General features: G+C 35.9%; 2 long non-coding RNA genes across 5 annotated transcripts in view; both read right to left on the bottom strand.

Moving 5' to 3' along the window:
• The window catches only part of LOC129058743 (uncharacterized), a 686,790-nt gene that overhangs the window by 384,051 nt on the left and 282,063 nt on the right, over nt 1-20,676 (bottom strand). The gene's annotated exons all lie outside the window — the stretch shown is intronic.
• On the bottom strand, nt 10,700-20,231 carry LOC134761064 (uncharacterized). The gene is made up of 2 exons (XR_010139320.1): nt 11,671-20,231; nt 10,700-11,116 (listed from the first exon to the last, which is right to left on the bottom strand). It is a non-coding gene; the product is annotated as an uncharacterized LOC134761064 (long non-coding RNA).

Here is a 20,676-nt window from a genome sequence, read left to right as displayed (position 1 = left end):
TCTTCTTTTACTTAAGTCTTCAAACTTCTTAGAATAAAGTTCTTCACTGTATCTTCTTATTTACTTTTAAATTTCTGTTTTATCCATAGTTATATCTTCTTTTTAATCCTTACGTTTTATTTATCTGTCCCTTCTCATTTTGCTTTTTCTTAATTAATCTTCCTAGAGGCATATCTGTTTTACTAATCTTTTCAAATGATCAATTTTTGGCTTTGTCTTCTGTTTTATTTTTTATGATGCAACTTCTATAAACTTTTTAATATCAAAATTATTCATAGAACACTGGTATGGGCAAGGCTTCGATGCAACAGTTTTCAGAGGTGGTAGTGAATAAGGTAACAGGATATATATCTAGCAAACAACTTGGTTGCATCAAAAACAATATGACTTAGGAGCAGATAATTCTTATCCTTGTTTTTCAATTAGCTGGAAACTCTTAGGTACTTTTCTTACTGATTCCTCTTTTTAACTATGAGTTTAATACAGGAATTGATTTAGAACCCTATATAGTTCTCTAATTCAAGGTTATATGATAGGGCTGTTTGTCTAAATTTAGAAAATTTGTCAAAATTTTCAAAACATTTTCAAAACAAAAATGTCAAAATTTCTAGTGAAAGTGGCAAAGTAAGTAGATGGCGTAGGGTCTGGAAGCTGCATATGGTTTTACAGGTTTTAAGGAATGTTTCTAGTCCAAAGTAAAATACAAAAAAAAAAAAAGTACTATATATATAACATACTAAGGCAGTTTTTATATTAAAAACAAGTGTGAAGGGAAAAGCAATATAGAAAGGGTAAATTATGGGCTAATCTTATTGAAAGATGATGAGTAGACATAATAAACACTCCTGTTTGGAGATAAAACCACAAAGGAATATATTTTAAGGAATAGGGTAAACAGGAAGTAGACAAGTTCTTGTAGCTCAGTCTTGAATTATCTTAATCCTTGAAATAAAATTAAAATAATGCCAGATTGCTAGAGCCTTCAGGCATTCAGGAGGGCTTGTACTCCTGGATGGTTTGCAGAATCCCTCAGATGCCTTTCTGAAGGAAAATAACATTATCTTGGGCACCAAATTATTTCTAGAAGCAATTTTAAGCTATAATATAATGTTTGGCACAAATTTTTTAAACAGCTCAATGAGAAGCAAGGCAAGATGAGCAAAACCTAGCAGAAACCACCAGCAATAGAATTATTCCATAAGGGCTTCAAAAATTGTCATAATTAGACAAAGACTTTGTGGTTCACGCCTGTAATCCCAGCACTTTGGGAGGCCGAGGCAGGCGGACCACCTGAGGTCAGGAGTTGGAGACCAGCTGGCCAACATGGTGAAACCCCGTCTCTACTAAAAATACAAAAATTAGCTGGGCATGATGGCAGGCGCCTGTAGTTCCAGCTACATCGGAGGCTGAGGCGGGAGAATCGCTTCAATCCGGGAGGCGGAGGTTACAGTGAGCCGGGATTCTGCCACTGCACTCCAGCCTGGGCAACAAGAGTGAAACTCCGTCTCAAAATAATAATAATACAATATAATACAATATAATATAATATAATATAATATATTTGCTTACCATGTTCTAGAAGATAAAAGACAAGATTAACAATTTTTTTTTTTTTTTTTTTTTTTTTGCAGAGAAGAAAGTAAACAGAAACTCTAAATCTGAAAACAAGAACTGAAATTAAAAATTAAATTGATGGGTCTAATAGATCATATACAATTACGGAGATACTTAATTAACTGGAATATTCTCAAGAATATCTGTCAAAATAAAATGACAGAAAATACAGAGAAGAAGGTAAAAGATGTAGAGGACACAGTGAGAATTTCTAATATTTTGAGTTCCAAAAAGAAAAGAGAGAAATAATATGGCTGAAGAAAAAGAGGAGAGATATAATCAGGCTGAAACAAATTTTGAAGTGAGAATAGCTGAGAACTTCCTAAAACTGGAGAATGACATCAAGCTACAGATTTACAGATTTAAGAACCACACAAATACCAGGAAGAATAGCTGACAAACAAAACTACACTGAGATGCTAAATGATAAAAATGTGGAAACCCAAAAATGGAGAAAAAAATCTTAAAGTCAGTCATAGAAAGACGTTATCTTTAAAAGGGCAACAATAGACAGACAGCTAACTGCTCAGCAGAAACAAAGGACCTCACCTAGCAATGAAATGATATCTTCAAAGTGTTAAAGAAAACATCTGTCATTTTTATATCTTCTGAAATTGATGGTAAAAAAACATCTTTTTAGATTAACACATGAGATAATTCCCCAGTAACAGACATGTTAAAATAAATACTAAACAATATTCTTCAGGCAGAAGGAAAAAAATCCACAGGAAAGCTTGGAAATGTAGGAAGAATTGAAAAGCAATGGAAACACTAATGTAATAAGGCGTCTGGCTCCATGTTTTGATGTTTGACTGCTGAAAGCTTTTAAGTTTCATTCCCTCCCTCTTCTTCCGTTCCACGTCTGAGCAAGCTAATAAAAAAGCCTGGATACTCCCTCCTTTGATGCCAGTGAAATATTTAAACCATGCAAACCTCTACTTATGCAGAAGAACCCTCATCCCAGATCTACTCTCTAATTACCATAAAAACCAGTCTCCTTTTCCTAATCTCTCAAGATATCTTCGGACTAATTTGGGAGGTCTGTCCTGCTCTCCCCAGACTAATAAACTTTTTCATATTCTCTTGATATGTGTGTAGCATAATCACTTTCAACCTCCAAACCAAAATTTGGGTGAGGTGCCATCCCACTTCTGACGTGTGGCCACAACAGCTAGTAAGTGAGTAAATCAAAATAATTATTGACTATGCAAAGAATCACAATAGTGTTTTGTTGAGTTTTTAATATGTATACATAAAATACAAACTAATGATATATTTCAAAATGGAGAATAAATGGAATTAAATTATTGAAATTAAAATAGGAATAAATAAAATTAAATTATTCTAATATTTTTTATCTATTTGCATCATCTGGATAGAGTTTCAAATAACCAATTAGTATTAGATTTTGATAAGTAAAGAGCATATGCTACAATTTCTAGACTAACTACAGTAAGAATAGTAAGAGTATATAGCTTTTGAGGAAATAGAGGGAATATGGAATAATTTGAAAAATTATCTGTCTAAACAAAGGCTAGAAAACAGAGGAAAAAAGCAAAGCAGTAAGGAAACAGAAAGGACAGAACAGAATGGTAGATTTAAGTTCAAATATATCAGTAATTACATAAATATAAATAGACTAAGTGTTCCAATTTCTAAATCTATAAAGACAAACATCACTAACTGCATTTTAAAATTATGATTCTGTTTACAAGAGACATATATAAAATATATAGATAAAAGATGTAAAATATTTGCCAAACAAAAATCAGTGTAACCATAATATCATATAAAGTGGATTTTAAGCAAAAAGTTAAAAGGACATTTGATAACAATTCTGTATTTGTATGTATCTAATAAAATAGCCTTCAAATAAAGCAACAATTGACAGCAAAAAGAGATAGAGAAACCCACAATTATAGTGTAAGATTATAACATGTATTTCTTTATAACAATTAAGCAAGCAGACAGAAAGTCAATTAGGATACAGTAGAATAACACAAAAAGCAAATGACCTAATTAATATGCATAAAAAGGCTATATTTTAAACCTAAAAAATACACATTTTCTCAAGTACATTGGAACATTACAAAAATTTATTATATAATTGGCCACAAAGTGAGGTTCCACAAATTTTAAAGAACTGAAGTTATAGAGTATATCTGTGGTTACAAAGTAATTAAGTTGGAAATTGAAAAAAAAATGTTGCTGGAATATTCTTGCATGTTCAAGTAAGCCATGGTTCAATGAAGAGAATATACTGAAAATTATAAAATAATAGGCAGAGGCAGGAGAATCGCTTGAGCCCAGGAGTTCAAGACCAGACTGGGCAACACAGAGAGACCCTGTCTCTAAATAATAATAATAATAATTATTATTATTATAAAATATTGAAATTACTAAATATCAAAATATCTAGGATGCAGCAAAAGTCCTGTAGGAAAAACTTTAGTGTGTTAGAAGTACGTATTTTTTAAAATTTCATAATCAATGAACTATGCATCTATCTCAAAAAATTAGAAAACAACAAAACAAGATCCAAAGAGAATAGAAAGAAGAAGAAATAAAGTTAACAGCAGAAAGCAATGATATTGAAACTGAACAATAGAGAAAATCAATGAAATTCAGGTATTGTTGCTTTGAGAAAATTAGTAAAATCCAAATACTTATATTGCTATTAATGAAGAAAAAAGGAAAAGGTACAAAAAGTAATAGTAATAAAAACAAAACATCACTGCAGATTGTATAGACATTGTAAGATTACAAGAGGAGATCATGAACAACTTTTTCCCAAATGAACTTGCAAATGTTGACAATGAAAATGTCTAACAATGTTACTTTACAAAACTAACACAAGAAGAAATATAAAACTTGAATACTCCTATACTCTTTCATATTACTCTTTTTATTTAATGGTGAATTCAACCAAACATTTAAGGAAGAAATAAATTCAAACTCTTCCAGAGGCTACGGAAAGGGGAACACACTGTATCTTCTTTAACAAGACCAGAATAACTTTGATATTAAAATCTAACAAGGATATTAAGAAGAAAAATTACAGATAATCACACTAATGACTATAGATATAAGAATTTCAAACAAATTGCTAGCAAACTGAAACCAGTAATATGCACTTACTAGTTTACCTAGGAACTTGAGATTGGTATATTAAAACAGTGATTAGTGTAATTCTTTACATTAGCATAAAAAAGAAAAAAGTCATATGATCTAAATAGATGAAGAAAAGGCATTTGATAAAATTCAGCAACAATTCATAAGTAAAAACCCTTAGCAAACTAAACCAGGAGGGAGCTTCCTTAATTCAATAAAGGGCATGTAAAAAAACAAATAAACACAAACAAGTCAAACAACAACAAAATTTTTATAGCAAAACATCAGCTTAATAGTAAATATTGAAAGCTTTTACTTTGAAATCTCAATTTGGACAAGAATGCCAGCAGTCACTCATTTTATTTAACACTGTATAGGTACACAATGTGACAAGGCAAGAAGAAATATAAGCAATGGATTTAAAAATAAAAAATAAAAATATTATTCACACAAAAGTATGACTGCTTACATTAAAAAAATCCAAAAAAAGGTATATATAAAATTTCAAAATGTATATATGGGTTACAGAAGAACGTTGACTATAGGTTAATATAACCTTTTTTTAAAAAAAAGAAGTACACTTTTTATGCCAGCAATAAATATTTAAAAAACAAAACTTAAAAAGTTTACATTTATATATAAATGTTTCATATATTATATGTAAATATAATATAAATATACATATAATATTATATTTAAATATTATATATAAATATAAAGAAGATGAGTAGGACATCACGAAAAAAGACTAGGAAGAAGAAAGGAAAAATGAACTGATAAAGTATCATTGAGAAAAACTGAAGAAGACCTAAGTAAATGCAGAAATATATCATGTTCACGGGCTCAACAACTCACTATTGTAAACATGTCAGTTTCCTTCAAGCCTCTATAAATTCAATGCAATCCAAATAAAAATAGTTACAGTGATGTTGTGTGCATATGTAGATGTGTAATGCTGGCCAAGGTTATTGGTGGGGTGTAGGAGCTAGCTTATACCAACTCATGAGGTGCACCAGTTCATACTAGCTCACACCAAATCACGGGAGCCAACTGTTGAATATTCAGGAATCTTTGAACTGATTATTAAACCACTGTGGCTTGAAATCACCCACTGTGGGAGTGGTTACCCCCATGGAAACTGGCAAACACTACAAATCAAAGATTTTTTCCCCCCGAGAGTCAGCTTGCCAGCGCACCACTGAGCTTATTCTAAAATTGACATGAAAAGGAAAAAACAAAAAATGAAAAAACAAAAAACATAAAAACAAAAGAATAGTTAAGACACATTGAAAAATAAAAATAAAGTGAAAAAACGTGCTTTACCAGATATCACTACTTATTATAAAGCAACAAGAATTAAGACAGTTTTATTCATGTTTCTATCAAAGGTTTTAGGTATAATTTTTTAGAGGTTAAGAAATATTTATCTCTATAGCACCTATAATCATCTCACACATCATATGAATCTCACCCTTTGAACAGCAGTCAATATTTCTTGTGTTGGCTCACTCCTTTTTATTAATTAATTTTCCGTAACTCCAATTATTTATAAATAGAAGGTACCTAATAAACATTGAAATAAGCATATAACATTTTAAAAGTAAGAATTGTTCATTTATAAACCACTTAAAATGTTCTAACACACCACCAGCAGTAATCTGGGAAGCCTGACAGCAGGGTTAAATTATTTCTGTTTTAATTTGTCTATTCCTCCCAACTCTCCCCTTACCAAGGACCAGACTCAAAAAGTGCTACAGCCAGAAATGAGTCTGTCTCTGCTGCTTGGGGCTCTGCCCACAGGGAAGGACCAATCCCTCTAACTTTAAAGCCTGGTTCTAACTCTGGTCCAAAGACCTCAGCCAATGTCTGTAAACTGTTCCTGCTCACAGAGAGCGGAGACCACAAAGATAAACCCACCAGGTAGAAGGGAATGGTTTAAGGGCGTTTGTTTTCCATAACAAAAGAGACACATTTCTAGTTTTTGTGTGGTTCCAGATAGCACTGCATTCTTTGGAAATTCCAAGTTACTTCGATAATATCTTGAAAAATTGACTACCTGAGGTCAACCTATTGTAATGGCACAAATATTGATTCTCATCCTCTATCCCATTAGCCTTTGCTTGCTTTGTTTCTTAGGATAGCCATCTGAATCAATTAGTTCAAATTTCAAGGTTGAACCTTGACTAAGTTACTTCACGTGCGTTCTTAAAATGAACTAACACTTGACAGTGATTTATTCTGCATGCTACTGTTCATCTCCTACCTCATCCTCCCTTAACCACCAAAGGCATATTTTCTTGGGGAAAAATAAACAGTCATTGTCAAATTGATTCTCTCTCTCTCTCCCTTTTCCCTTCCCTCTTTCTCTCAAACACAAACACACAAACTGATTAAACTGATTTCTATTTACAATTATAAAACTAACAATATTCAATTTCTTTAACATATAAATCAAGTACCTAGAAAACACTTTACAAATAACCCAAAATGAAAGGTGAGCACCCTAATTGTGCCACTTCTCTAGACAAGGATCTTATAATTTTTTCAACCATTAATTTATTAATTGACTAATATGTATTCAGCACTGTTATGTATTTTTGAGGATAAAAACATAAAAAATACACCACAGGGCTTCAATGCATTTGCAACCTTTACATGCCTTCAGTGTGTTTATGTAGGGAGCAATGCAAGATGATGTTCTATAATTATACAATAAGTTTGATAATGCAGACTACATGTGTTATACTATCATTAATAATTACAATGTTGGCAACATTTTCCCCATTCCTCAGAATGGGGCATTATTATTATCCCTAACCTATAGGCAAGCATTAGGGAATTTAAGTAATTTGCCAAGTACTAGATAGTGTTTGGTAAGGCCAAGACTAGAACCAGATCTGACTGCAAATCTCGTGTTTTTTTCCTATGTGTTCTCTCATAAGACTTTGCACAGTGTTGAACACATAGTAGGTGCACAGTAATTGACTGAAGATTTAAAAACACAAAACGTTCACTTTGAAATAAGTACAGGTAAGATCTATACAAGACAGGCTGATCTGTGTACTTGACTAGACAAGAGTATTACATTCTCAATGTGGGTTCCCCCATAAGGAGAGTCTTAGCTAAGGACTTGCATGAAGAAGGTAAGCCAGGAAACAGGAGCGGGGGAGCTGGGAGAGTGATAGATGGGAAAAAAGAAAGGTCAATATAAAGGTTCAATATCAAGTTTCTAGCTGTGGAAAACGGGTTTGATTTGCCAGACCACCTGGAAAGTATTCAGAATGCCTGAGATGCATTCAATGTCTCCCTTCATCCATTGGCTGAGGGTTCCTCCAAGAGGTAGTAAAGACCAACACTTCCTGGTTTCTGACCTTGCTAGAAGGCTCCTACCTGGAAAATAGCCTGAGGCAAAAAGCAGAAGGCAAGCATTTGCACTGAACTGTCTGTTCTAATTACAGCTGAAATCAGAGATGGACCAATGAGATGGAATATGATGTACCAGAGGTATGTTCTGCAGTTACTTATACTGAATTACTAAAGATTTTTTAAATGGCTTGCAAAAGCTTGCAAAAATAATGGTTTTACCTTTTGATGTCCAATCAGACAGCAATGACTGGTTTTGCTTTGTTTGTCAAAAATTTGAATGATTTTGATAAAATTTACCAAAAGACACTCTACCTTAAATTTAATTTGTGGTTTAATTTGAAACACAGTGGAAGCCAATCTATTTAACAGGTGGAAATCTTTCTCTAATTTGAATAAACTCGAATAAATTTTAATGAAATTTGATACAAGTGTGCATTTATTCATTTAATGTTTATAGAATACCTGTTCTAAGACAGGAGGTATTTACAATGTTGAATCTGACATGAACCCTACCCTCAACTAGTTTAGAGTCATTTAGGTTAATCACACCAAGAGACATTGTTAGGCATTGCTACTTCCATAGAAACTAGCAAAAGCAAAACACTGGGGTGAGCTAGATGCTTAGGGGATGGCGCACATATAGGATCTGGGTAGTCCAGGCTATGAGAGGGAAGAGGATCTCTGGAGAGTGCAGTAACAAGTAATAGATAAGCAAGGGTCAGATAAGTACAATATAAAACTGGGATGACATAAGGAGTTAGGAGCCTTGCAACATATTATGCAGAATAACATGCTAAAAAAAGCAGGCAGGCAGCTGTTTGGTATCAGCAGGTAGCAGGACTGGAGGCTGGGCAGGTTACCAAGAATATGACTCAGTCACAGGAATCAAGAATATTTTTAAACCCATAAGAACAAGTTGTTGAAAGCTGTACCACAGGTACAAATCTCAGTGGCTTATTGCAACAAAATGTTTCTCTCTCAAGCTATATGTCAACGATGGGTTGATTGGGATCTCTGTTCCATGTGGTCCTCCCTCCAGGATCAGGCAGATACAGAAGCTGCCATCTGGGGAATTACCAGATGCCATGATAGAGGGAAGAGAAGTGGAATGAACTACACACTAGGCCTTAAGCCTTCAGTCTGAAAGTGCTTTACACTACTTCTACCCACATTCTATTGGCCAAAACATGTCATACGGCCAATTGCAACTTCAAAGGGACTGGGGAAACCATATCCTCTTACAAGATGTCGTGGAAAGACTGAGGCCAACCACACAAGTCTTACTCCTGCAAAATGAAAGAGTGAATAAATATACATACATATACAAACATATAAATGTTTTAATAGACAAAGAAGATGTAGAGATAGGTTCTGAATGTGTTCCAAACTCAATCGTAATTTAAAATATTAACACAATGAAAACGTTCCTCAGAAGTGTCTTTTATTAAAGGTCCCTCGTCTCTCTCTTAAAAACCATATACTTGACAAGTTTATTTTATATTCAGAAAGTATAAGCACTTTGGGATGCTGAGGTGGGTGGCTCACCTGAGGTCAGGAGTTCAAGAGCAGCCTGGCCAACATGGTGAAACCCTGTCTCTACTAAAAATACAAAAATTAGCCAGGCATGGTGGCATGTGCCTATAATCCCAGCTACTAGGGAGGCTGAGGCAGGAGAATCGCTTGAACCTGGGAGGTGTGGAGGTTGCAGTGAGCCGAGATCCCACCACTGCACTCCCGCCTGGACAACAGAGTGAGACTCCATCTCGAAAAAAAAAAAAAAAAAAAAGAAAGTACAAGCTCAACATCAAACATCATCCTTTAAGTTGTCAACTGTAAGCCAACATATCTGTAGCTCCTTCCTTGCATGAGAAAGAACAAGGGAGGCCGCTAATAGTGCTTGACTGGTGGGAATAATGGAAGGGGTTAGGCCTCGATAGGTTTGGGGATAGACATAAATAGAGCAAAAGGTACAGTCCTGAAGGGTTTCCCTCTTCCGATTCTTTCATTGTTCAGCACTTTCAACATGTAGCCCTTGATTAGTATGGCAGAAAAATCAAGGAAATAAAGCCTCAGGCTCATACATACTTAGGCTTAGCTATGACCACAAAAGGCAAAAATGTCAAATTCAGAATGGTCCATCTCCTCATCATTCTCATTCCACTCCACATTCTTTTATTTTAAATTTTTTTTTAAAGAAAAACCACTCTACAAATAAAAAAAGAAGAATTAGAGCTTGCAAAAGGACAAATCCACTGCCTCTCAGATGTTTGTTTCTAGATATGACTTCTAATTATAGTGCCTCTTGCTGACTTTCAGCAGCATTCATCGCTTTTCCCCCTAAAACATCTTAACGTTAAGTATGTTTTTAAAAATTTTAGTCTTGACCCAGAAGAGCCTTTCCCCTCTGTTAAATTACTAACACATTGATCTCTTCCAAGTCTTTACAGAAATGGAACAGGAAATTGGTTTATACCTCTCAACACCTGTGTTTCTCTGCGGTCTTGAACTCATTATGCTTTTCGAAGCAAAAAATTCCCAAGTCCCATGAACTGTTCTCCCTTTACATTCTCCTTAATGTGCACACACTCCCAGCTTTTAGTATGGTTGAAAACACCCTTTCTTCTTCTTCTTTTTTTTTTTTTTTTGAGACGGAATTTCACTCTTGTTTCCCAGGTTGGAGTGCCATGGTGTGAGCTCAGCTCACTGCAACCTCTGCCTCCTGGGTTCAAGCGATTCTCCTGCCTCAGCCTCCTGAGTAGCTGAGACTACAGGCATGCACCACCATGCCTGGCTAATTTTGTATTTTTAGTAGAGATGGGGTTTCTCCATGTTGGTGAGGCTGGTCTCGAACTCCCGACCTCAGGTGATCCACTTGCCTCGGCGTCTCAAAGTGCTGGGATTACAGGTATGAGCCATCACGCCTGGCCATCCTTTCTTCTTAAAACTTTCTGTTCATTTGGCTCCTATGATAATGTGCAATCCAGATTCTTTTCCTCATCTGTCACCAATGGCCTCCTTTCTTATCCTGATTATTTAAAAGGGTAAACATTCTTTAAGTCTCTGTTCTAACATGTTTTCTTTCTTGACCACATAATCTCTCCCAAGCCTTCAAATATGACCTCTATGTAAAAGGCACTGAAATTGGTATCATTAATCTTGACTTCTTTCTAGAGCATGAGACACCTGCGAACACCTTTGAATATGTCACACATCCACTCAAAACTGCACTGGGTTCTCAGAACAAAACTATCTATTGAACAAATTCTAAACTCTACATCTCACGCTAAGATTTAAGTCCTCCATGATGCTGCTCCAATCTAATTTCTGACTAGTTCCTGTTCTAGTCCACATCAAGAATCCTATACTCCAGTGAAACAGAACTCCTCACTGTTTTTGTAATTCCAATTCCCTTTTTTTACTGTCTTTACCTGTGTTTCTACTATTTCTTCTACTGAGCATGCCTTCCTGATGTCCACATTTTACCCATGCTTTAACAGGAATGTTTTATAAGATGTTTCACAAACTTCGAAACTAAACAAAATGCAAACCATACGTGAATACATCATAAAAGAAAGTTACCTGCAGCAGACAGATGTTCCATTGAGCACTCTGTTTACATATGTCCAGAATGTTGGCAAAACTTCAAGCATGTTCATAACAAAACTTTCTTCTCCTTCGCTCTTGTGTCTCTGTCTCTTCTTGCTTTTTCAGAGAAGTAACTTTCCCTTTAATACTTTCAAATTCCCTCATAAACTCACCTCCTGCCAAACCTTTCTACATACCATTTCCTAGAAAATAATCAAGCTTTCTCACTCTCCCTTTCTGAGGAAATGTAAGGAGCTATTGCTTCTGTTTCTCCCTTCTTTTGCAAGAGTGTCTTCTCCCCTTTTTCTCTATGCCTTTCCCCTCTGCAATCTTATTCAGCATTTGATTTGACGCAGAACACACTGTCACACATCAGTAGCCACCTGCAGTGACAACTTTATTTCTCTATCTTGTTTTTCTCTGGCCTAATTATAAACAAATACATTGACATAGCATTCAGATTAGACATCAAAGGCACCCTCTTATGTAATATACATATGTACACACACACACACACACGTTTAGAACTTTTAAGTTACTGATTCTAGACTCATAATTTTACTTTTGATCTTCTCTCCCCAGATAGGCTAATTCATGACCCGTAAAACCACTCTGAGCAGATCCACCAGGGGAAGTCATGGTGATTTCATCTCTGTGCCCCAGGAGAAAACTAGAGTGCCTGTGAGAAGGCCAAAGGTCCAGGTTGTGGAAAAGTATTCATTGCAGCAATGTCTCCAAAGGAGGGAGTAGGGTGATAAGGCCACTTCACTTTTTTATTCTTTTGTTGATTTCCTTTTGGACTTGTCAACTGAAGTGCTGAGATGAGCCCTCTCCTTCCTACAGCTCAACAATAGAAGCGAAGATGCCACAAACACTCCCAGGATAAAGGAGATAAGATCCAATGGGGGCAAAGGAGGAAAGTGCCATGGTGCTTATGGCATCCATTACTGGATACGGTCCAACTTGAACAATGAACCACATTTGTGTCACTACAATAGCAGCCTTCTTTTTCTAACCTTTGGGTAATGAAAGGCTCCAAACCCAGATTTCTGCAAAATGAGTAAACAAGTCTGATTTCTCTCAGGTTGACTCATCTTACAACTGTGTTTATGAGTTAGAAATAGATGTGCAACAAACCATGGAAAATGGGCTTGATGATGATTAAATGTGTTGTTATGCACATACCCACAGAGTGGCAGAGGGGTTTGATAATACATTAGAGTGTGGTAAAAAAGAAAAAGAAAAAACAGGTATGGAGAAATCAAAAGTCCCAGATTTCAACCCTGCCTCTGCCATCTATGAACTTAATAACCTCGAACGAGTTAATTTAACATGTTTGGTTTTCTCAATTAGAAAAAACAGAGGTAAGAATATATATTTCATATGGTAGTCATGAGGATGAAGTGAGGTAGCATCAATGAAAGTGCCTGATGGTGCGCAAGGATGATGGGGTTGCTTCCAGCTGTACCCACTGCCCCCTACTCTGGCCCTCCCTGTCCTCCACAGTGTGTCATTTCTATCACAAGTAGGGAGGCAGAGTGCACAGAGATCCTCCTCAGGGATCTGGTGAGGACTGAAGAGATGACAAAAGCATCTAGCATGGACTTGGCACTGATGACTCAGTACATACTTGTTCTCATTCTCGTTTGAATTGTGAACTAATATTGGCCAAGATCTTCAAGGTGAAAATACGATATAAGTCTTTAGACATCGTTTATACACCCAGTTTTTCCAGCAGTAAGCCATCCTCTCATTCACCATCTCATCTAACACTTTATCAAGTGCTGTTGATTTTTGCTTCCAAAACACACTTTAAATGTATTCACTTCTTACATCTCTATTGCCCCTTTCAATCATTTTTCATGAGGAATCTAGAGTGGCATTTTGAAGATGAAAATATGGAAATAAAGATAGTGAAATGAAGCCCAATTGCAAAATATTGCTATCACAACACTTGAAATAGTAAACTAAAACCACCAACAATAACAAAATAAAACCTTCCAAAAATTGCCAACAGCAAACAAACTAGCTAAGGGTTGCAACCATACACCGTATGTTTCAAAAGTAATGTATAAGGAAAAGCAGAAGACCACTGAGACAAATCTTTCACCTTGCAGAAGCTGGAAAGGGAGGGGCTGCAAATCCCAGGAATTTTCGTTAATAACTCCTGCCCCCCAATTAGTAGAGATGTGGACTGAGATGAGTGGGTGGCTCAGGAAAGAGTCAAAGTGAAACCTTCTGGTGTGAATCCAAGGAGCTCAGCAGACATAGGTGAGCACCAGGGCTATTGTTTTCTTGGTTTCCACACTGAAGAAGGGTCAAGGTCTGAAATGTAGGGCCTCTGCTGTGACAATAGAATAAACTCTGGGTAGCACATTTAATGAGATCTTAGGAAAAAGAGCAAAGTCCTGTCATTCAAGGTCACAGAATAGTTTTCTTCTACTACTCCCTCACCACACCACTTTCAAAGTACAGAAAAACGGACCAAAGAGAAGTATTCCAACTCTCTAATTGTAGCTGGGAGAGGAAAAAAATAGTTCTGAAATACAATGGGAAAGAAATAAAGAAGAACTTAGCCATACAAATTGAGGGTAAATGAATGTCTGGACAGAAATGCTTATGTTAAGCACAGGCAAGAGAAGAAATTGCAAGGCAGCGATACAAACAAGATACAGCAAATAAACATATCCATGAATATCTGACAAAGAAGAAGAGAAAAACAAACGATAGAGCATAGCATACTGAAGACAAGTGAAAAACCCAACCTGGAAGAAAACACAGCTCAAGGAAAAGTTAAATATTCCTCACAAAAGCTTTGAGTTATAAAAGAATTTAATAAGTGAATGAATACAGGGAAATAAAAGGTCAAAAATAAGAAAAAGTGGAGGAGAAAACAGGCTACAAGAATCCAAGCAATACTATCACAGAACAACAACAAAAAAATTAATGATCCCTGGCTGACTCTCCAGACTTATCTTTCACCACCTCTCATCTTTACCTTCTCTGAGCCCTTTGAATATAGCCGGGGCCTCCACACTGACTGTTCCTTCTATCTAAATGTCTCTTGTCTCTTCTCTTTATCTGCTACTTTCTACTCACTTTTAATTGCTTAGCTTCAGGTTAATTAAAAAAAAAAAAACCCACCTGACTCTGTAGTCCAGATTAAGTCTTCTTTCTATACTCTTAAATAAACTTCAATTTTTTTCTTTATAATATTAATAGCTATTTGGAATTCAGTATTTATATGATTCTATGCCTACTATCTGTCTCCTCATTAAACTGTAAGCTCCATGAAGGCAGGGACCTTGTCTGTCTTTTTCACTACTATATCTCCACCAGCCTTGTGCCCAGCACATAGTAAGTACTTAGTAAATGCTTATTGATTGATCCAATGGATGAGCAAAAAACAAGTATATTTGGAAATAACAGGAGGCTGCAATATGATGGCCACACTTGAGTTTCTGTGACTGTCCTGGACCCTTTTAAAGAGAGGGCCCAGCATTTGATGCGACACACTGACAAGAGAGAGAAGTGAGCTTGAGTTTTGAGAAGAGTATAGTTCTTTGTTTACTTCCACAAGCCCAGTTGAAGGTTCTTGCTTGAGAGTCAACTGATTAAAGCTGGATTTTCAAACTGTATTGGTCCTATAAGCAGAGGTGACTGATAGATAAAAGTGGTCTATTGAAAGAAGCAGTCTCATATGCTTTTTTATCGTGGAAAGATACTTATGCCTAAAGAATGGAAGAGTAAAAAGAGCCAGAACAAGAATGCAATGCAATGCACACACGTAGAAAAGAGCAGCATTGGCAGACCTGGCTGAAAACAAAAATAAAGGTAAAAATCTAATGTTCAACTTACAACCTGAAGCAAATGGACCTGTTTTCTACATTAACATCTCCAAACCAATATGGATGTTACCACATAATCACCTAGTAAGCAAAATGAAAGGATGTATGATTTCCTGTATTTCTACAGATGAGCTGAGTGGACTGTTTACTTTTTAAAGGGATCCTTCATTTAAAAAACAGATTCATTGAAATAGGCAGCTCTCCTAACAACTTAAATGAATCTATTTTTAAAATTTGATTTATTTTTATAGTCATGTCCTTATTGAGTAACTGTAGATGTGGTGTAAGGCTGAGTAGGGGATGGCACAGGCATTAATGAAAAGTCAGAGCACATTTTGGCTAGCACTTTGGGAGGCCAAGCTGGGCAGATCACGAGGTCAGGAGTTTGAGACCAGCCTGGCCAACATGGTGAAACCCCAACTCTACCAAAAACATAAAAATTAGCTTGGCATGGTGACATGCCCCTGTAATCCCAGCTATTTGGGAGGCTGAGGCAGGAGAATCGTTTGAACCCGGGAGGTGGAGGTTGCAGTGAGCCGAGATCATGCCATTGCACTCCAGCCTGGGTGACAGGGCGAAACTCCATCTCAAAAAAAAAAAAATATTGAGACAGATGTAACCACAGAAGACACAGAAGAAATATTTCTGGCACTGTTTTCCAATAGGAAATTGGGGCTTCTGGGAAATGATAGAGTTCAAGGGGGACTAGGAAGGTGGTACTAATGAGAGGTGGGTCATCATCTTACATCTTTGTTCTTACATTCAAAGTGCTTTTAATTTTTTCATGCTTTGTCTCTCTCATGAGATGCTGCTTTACAGAGCTGTTTGACAGAAGCGCAATTATGAGACAAATGCACATCTCATTTTTTATTTTGGGGTGAAGTACTCCATATAAGGAATAAGGAACCTAAAATTTTGGAATGACAATGATGAAACTATTACTGATAACTAATATATGAATGCTTATTGTGTTCTAAATAATGCTTTTCTCATTTAATTCTTCAACCGTCAGATATGGGCAACTACCATTTTTACAGTAGAAAAAAAAACGGGCATAGAGCAGTTAATTAACTTGTCCAAAGTAACTGATAAAGTCAGGATGAATATAGCTACCACCTTTCTCAAATTTATATCCTCAGCCTAGATATAATCCAGTTATGTATACTTAAAGTATTTAAGTATCCATGCCTCTTTGGTCTTAGCCCCAGAGGTTTTAATCTATCTCATCTACATCTATCTCATCCTCACCCTGTGATTACACTGAGCAACCAGAGCTGACAATCACTGCATTACCTTAAGAACAGACATTATGTCTTGATTAGCATTCAGTACCTAATGAATGCTAGGTACTGAACGCTACCTAGCATTCATTGGGTACTGAATGCTAATCAAGACTGCCCTTCATCCTGACTCAAATTTAGAAAACCAGATTGACGATGATCTTCTAGCCTCTTGCCATCCAAAATGCGGGCTGTAGAACTGCAGCATCACATCTTCTGGGAAGTTGAAGTTGGTGGACAAGCAGACTCTTGGACTCCACCTGAAGATCCCCAGGTGAACTACATGCATATTAAAGTTTCAGATGCATGATTCTACTCAAGATTCTAGGACTTCTATAAAAATTAAAAAACAAGACAAATGCTTCTTATTTAATTGGAAAATGCAAAAGTTCATATATTCAAACTGTGTAGACAAAGCCTCATTTCTTACTTTAATGTATTCTTTGTACCAAGAGTGAATATTGCTGCTATTGTGGGTTGTACAAGTGTTCGTACATTTAGGAGTAAAGATGATGTGGGATAGTGGTTGGGATTACAGGCTTGCTTGTCATGTGAACGTAAATTTAAATCTTAGTTCTATCACTGATTCACTGTGTGAATAGGGCAGTTCCTCATCTACCATATGGGACTGATAATGATACTTATGGGTCTTTGTGGGATTAAATTAGATTATGCTTAGCACTTAGAGAGGGCAGAAGCAATCAATATCTATGAAATAATGTGAAGGGAAGAGCTTCCAACAATTTGCAGACTCCAAAACATTGACTTCAGATCTAATCCATCCACTGTGTTAGTCCACTGCTAATATACAAAGGTACTTCATCAAGGAGAATATAATTGGGACCTTCATCTTTCATAGCGAAATGGCATCCTTGCATGGGGTCTCCATGGATTCATTAACAGAGATTGCCTGTGCTTAAAGCTCTGTTCTCATAGGGTGTTCAAGGAGAAACTGACAACTGGCCTGAAACTTCATCCAAACTCTGCTAAAAGCCGGAGTGATTTGCTATAAGAGGAGAAAGTTGGATATATGTTCTTTTCATTTATTCTTCAAAGTATTCTAAGTTCTGTACAATTCAGACTTTATCTCCAGAATATTTTATCAGGTATGATTATCTCACTTTCCTGCTTCTATTCCCTTCATCACCTCAATATGTGTTCTCAATTATATTTTTTCATATTGGCTGCACATGACTAGCAGCTATTAAGTTGATCTGTGCTAAATTCTTTAAGAAGTTGGAAGAAAAATTTCTCTTCCCATAAAATGTACATATTTCCTTTTGTCAGATAATAATTCCATAATTCATCAAACCCACCTTTTTGCCTCGGTTGCTAGGACATTCTGAAGTAAATGAGTTGATCCACAGTAGCATTATTAGTTCAGGTGGCTTATATATTTGCTATAAAATTATGCTGACAGACATAAAAGAGGTTTGAATAAATAGAGATACAATATTATTGGATCACCAGACTCAATACTATAAAAATGTCCATTATCTCTAAATTATTCTGAAAACTAACAAAACCACTCAACTTCTGGGATATTTTTTCTAAAATTCATTAAAAATGATTAAAGGATGTCCAAAAAAGTTATATATTTTTTGAGACAGGGTCTTACTCTGTCACCCAGGTTGGAGTGCAGTGGTGCAATCACTGTTCACTGAAACTTCTACTTCTTGGGCTTGGGTGATCCTCCCACCTCAGCCTCCTGACTAGCTGGGGCTAGAGCTGCATGCCACCATATCTGGCTAGTGTGTGTGTGTGTGTGTGTGTGTGTGTTTTGTAGAAATAGAACTATTTAAAAATGAATCAGATGTAACCAAAGAAGAAATATTTCTGACACTGTTTTCCAATAGGAAATTGGGGCTTCTGGGAAATGATTACATATCACCATGTTGCCCAGGGTCAGAAAAGGTTATTTTTTAAATGACGTGGAGAAGTGTCTTTTACTAAACAACATATTACATAATAATAATAATTGAGAGAGTATGATACTGATGCTGGACTAGTTAAACCAATTAATGGAATTTAAGAAAAAAATTTGAGTATATTTTTTAGAACAGGGGTCCCCAAACTCCTGGCCACAGACTGGTACCAGTCAATGGCCTGTTAGGAAACAGGCTGCACAGCAGGTGAGTGGCAGGTAAGCGGGCATTACCTCCTGAGCTCCACCTCCTGTCAGATTATCGTTGGCATTAGATTCTCATAGGAGCGCGAATCCTACTGTGAACTGCACATAAAAGGGATCTAGGTTGTATGCTCCTTATAAGAATCTAGCTAATGATTATCTGGGGTGGAACAGTGTCATCCTGAAAGCATCCCACACCCCACTCCCATCTGTGGAAAAACTGTCTTCCATGAAATGGGTCCCTGGTACCAAAAAGGTTGGGGACCGCTGTTTTAGAAGATATTAGTATACTAATAAGGTGCAATTTTTGATAGATTGATGTGTTAGGCCATTCTTGCATTTTTATAAAGAAATACTTAAGACTGGGTAATTTATAAAGAAAAGAGGTTTAACTGGCTCATCATTCTGCAGCCCGGACAGGAATTGTGGTGCTGGCATCTGCTTCTGGTGGGGGCTTCAGAAAGCTTACAGTCATAACAGAAGATGAGGGGGAGCCAGCGCATCACATGGTGAGAGTGGGAGCAAGAGGGCAAGGCGAGATGTGCCACACACTTTTAAACAACTAGATCGCATGAGAACTACACACGTCGTGAGGACAGCACCAAGCCTTTCATGAGGGATCTGCCCCCAAGATCCCAAAACCTCCCACCAGGCCCCACCTCCAACACTGGGGATTACATTCCAACAAGAGATCTAGAGGGACGAATATCCAAACCATAACAAGTGATAAGAGCATCACTCAGTCAGTGATATTGAAATAGCCAAATATACATGAAGAAGAAAACAAAGTTTTATCTCTACCTCACACAAAAGTAAATCACAGATGAATCAAAGGCAAGTATTCAATATAAAGTATGCCAATACTTTAAAGTGTAGATGAATTTTTACATAATCCTGAGGCATGGAAAGGTATGCTAACTATAATACCAGTGGGACACAAAATAAAGAAAAAGTTTGACATGTTTTGCTATATCAACATTAAAAACTTCTGACTGAGAAAAGTACAATGAAACAATTAAAGGCATAAATTAACCTAAGGAAAAAAATGTTTACCACATAGACAAAGGGTTACTAGCCATACATAAAGTGGTTTAAAAAAAAATGAACTACCTGATAGAAAATTGTCTAGTGAATAATGATAGGCACTTAGTGAACATAAAATGGCCAATAAATAGATTTTTAAAACTTCCATCTCAATAATAATCAAAGAAATATAGTTGAAACAAGTTCTTTTACACAAAAGCCTTTTAGATTATGGTTGAGAATTTGGGGAAGAAATAGAAACAGAAAAATATAGAAGAAAAGGAGAGAGTTATTACTGAACTAATACTAACACTAAAAATGCCTACTCATGAAATAGATTTAACAATCCTAAATAAGAATATCATATTCACTCTTTTTTAGAAAATTTAAATAATTTATACTTTCCTTGGAAATTATCTTTTCATTAAAGTTTTAATTTTTATTACTATACAATTACATGCTATATAATTTTAATTTAAACATTTCTCTTATTATCACCCCTTTTCCATTTATATATCTAGAAATTGTGTTTTATTACTTATTTTTCCTTAATCAACATAAACTGAAGTTTGCATATCTTATTGGCCCTTTTGAATGAACTCCAGGATTATAACCTCAACCATTTTTTTCATTTTTACCTCAACAATTACTGCCTTATTCTTCAGTAACGTCTGATGACTTTTTACTGCTTCTTTGATTCCTTTTAAAGTTTCTTTCTGTT

The sequence above is a fragment of the Pongo abelii genome, chromosome 2 (genome assembly GCF_028885655.2).
Source record: "Pongo abelii isolate AG06213 chromosome 2, NHGRI_mPonAbe1-v2.0_pri, whole genome shotgun sequence".
Classification (NCBI taxonomy): Eukaryota; Metazoa; Chordata; class Mammalia; order Primates; family Hominidae; genus Pongo; species Pongo abelii.
This window is presented reverse-complemented; position numbering and strand designations above follow the sequence as displayed.